Consider the following 2,536-nt stretch of genomic DNA (forward strand, 5'->3'; position numbering starts at 1 on the left):
GTGGAGAAACAAGTTTTTTGTGTTGCATCTAGTACAAGCACAATGTTGGTTTTGGGAGGATGCTCATTCATTCTATGGTCCAGGCTTCCTAGGTGGTTAGGAGGGGCATACGTAGAAGGGCCAACAGGTGTAAACAAAGAATATTCAGGTGGATGTCTTTTGCAAAAGTAGTTGTAGAGTGTTCCTCATCTTGGCCTGCATCTGCTTTAACCAATCAAAATGAGTCTCGAAGTTGTATACCTTATTAGCCAAGATTTTGATGTCGGCTTGTACGAAAGACTCCTAACCAATTTGGTCTCCGACCTCTGGGTTTGTGTTCTCGTAATCATTGGGTTGCTCTTTAGGGACAAGGAAAGGTTAATTTTGTATGCGGTTATCCTTCGTGATCAAGGGATGAACAATAGATTCTAATGTGAGTGGTGTGGTCTCCTTGAAGGACTAAGGAAGGTTGGAAGCAAAGGTAGGCTAGGAGCTTCTATCGACAGAGTCGTGTCTTTGCTATGATTCAAACAGGAATCTACAACATCTGCTAGGATTTCAGCCTCCAACACATGTAAAGTCTCATTAACCAGCTCAATTAAGTGCTCATACCTAGATTTATTTTGAAGTTTTTCTTCCTTAACAAAATTCCTTTATAGAGCTTGGATCTCATATACCCTATCCTGTGTGATAGCCTTAACTCTTTTCAAGGGGGTTATTTCGTGGCTCCAGAAGTCAGCCAACAAAGTTATAATTTGAAAATTCATCAATCAACACAGAAAATCTGATTATTTTCTTACAACAAGACTAATTAGAACTCTAATCATCACAATCCAACCCATTGATGATGGTTAGAGGGTGTCCATCTGTTGGAGAAGCCCATTTTCCCCTGTCTACACAACAGGCCACTTTTCCAAACCCAAGAGCCAACCACCTAGGTGTTGAGTTGTTGATCTCAAAGAACTCTCTTGTTCAACTCTTCCAAAGCCTACAAAAACTTGATTTGGTACTAAACTAGATACTTGTACAATTTCTGAACTTAAGAAACTTGCTACAAAGTGGTAGCACTTGCATAAATGGTCTCAATTTTTGTCTCTCTACCAACAGTTCTTCTATATACTTAGAATTGTTCTCTTGACCCAAGGAACCTGAAGATAACCTGTGAAGAGAAGTAAGAACACTGAGAGGGTATTGGAAGTAACGTTTAGCTGGAAGGAGCAAATATAGAGAATAAGAGAGACCTCGGCGAGCAGAAACCTAATGTGAACTAATAGAGAAGAAGTGGTTTCAGATCAATCCCTCTCTTGGATTCTTAGGGGATGACATAGAGGGATATGAGAGATCCTCTCCTATGCAAGTGACAACCCTCTAATGGGAATAAATACACAAGGCACCTAACCAAATACCAAATCCAAGAATAGAGGAGTTATGATCACAACTCCAAGAATAGGAGTGTTATGATCACACCTCCACAACAAGAGAGTAGAATGAAACTTCTATCATTAATTTCAAGACAGTTATGGTTTCAATTTGTTTGTTAGCTACAGAAAGAGGGCAAGCAAAAGGGAGCCATGATCATGCCCAAAGGTACCAATGGTTTGCACTGCCTTTCTGTGTTTGTCCTCAACAACCCTCTTAATCAGGATACACACAAGCCACCCAACTCAAAGTTGTATAATAACATATTGAATCAAACGACCCACTTAATTTCTCATGTTGCTCTCCCTCTCCTACTGCCATGCCCATGCAAGGATGGAAGGACAACTAAGATGCAAAATTCAACAATTTTCAAAGCCAACTATAGATGAGGATTGAAACAAAACTTAGATGGTGCACATTCAAAGCTCATATAGTGGAATGATAAAAATGAACCAAGTATAACACTACTTTATCCAAGCAAGTCCAAGCTATTGAAAGGGTTAGGATCCATTATATGGATGGCCGAACTATGATAGATGGCTGGGTGAAATTTCAAAAATTCCCTAATCCTTCTAACAATCGAATTCCCTATGTTTTAAAAAATTGCACTTTTCAAGATTGGTCTTGCACTGAACTAGACCAGATTTCAAACCAAACAAAGAGGGAGATTTGTACTTGATACGGATACCACAAACACAGATCCCAAGGTGGAAGTTCATGACCAAACCAGTCCTAAAACCAGCCTCCATTGAAGATGGTGCAATTATAGGTGAAGCTGGTTCAACCACACAGTTTTTAGCAAAACTACAACCCGATAGCTTGGATCAAACTGGGGAAGGTGAGACTGAAATTCCTCTGAATTTTTCTTGAAAAAATAGAAGAAAACTGATCTCTATTAGTCCTTAAGAGATGATGTTGAGTTGGAAAAAATATGGGAGACAAAAGGATGTAGAGAGAACTAGAAACTGCAAAAAAATATGAAGTTGTCTTGGACTGGTCTGTGCCCTCCTCATTTATAATCTCTTATGGAGTAACCTCCCAATCTAATTAGGAGATAATCAAGATCAAATCAGACCTAGGCTCTAATTAGAGATATAACTTTATCTTGTTATAAGATTAAGTGCTCCATACCCAGTTT

General features: G+C 39.1%; 1 pseudogene; it reads right to left on the minus strand.

Annotated features, from left to right (window-relative positions):
- Positions 1-407: 407 nt before the first annotated feature.
- LOC148789885 (KH domain-containing protein At1g09660/At1g09670-like) lies at positions 408-2,147 on the minus strand (annotated as a pseudogene).
- Positions 2,148-2,536: the final 389 nt, after the last annotated feature.

This window comes from Nelumbo nucifera, chromosome 8 (assembly GCF_055504915.1).
Source record: "Nelumbo nucifera cultivar China Antique chromosome 8, China Antique-T2T, whole genome shotgun sequence".
NCBI classification, from domain to species: Eukaryota; Viridiplantae; Streptophyta; class Magnoliopsida; order Proteales; family Nelumbonaceae; genus Nelumbo; species Nelumbo nucifera.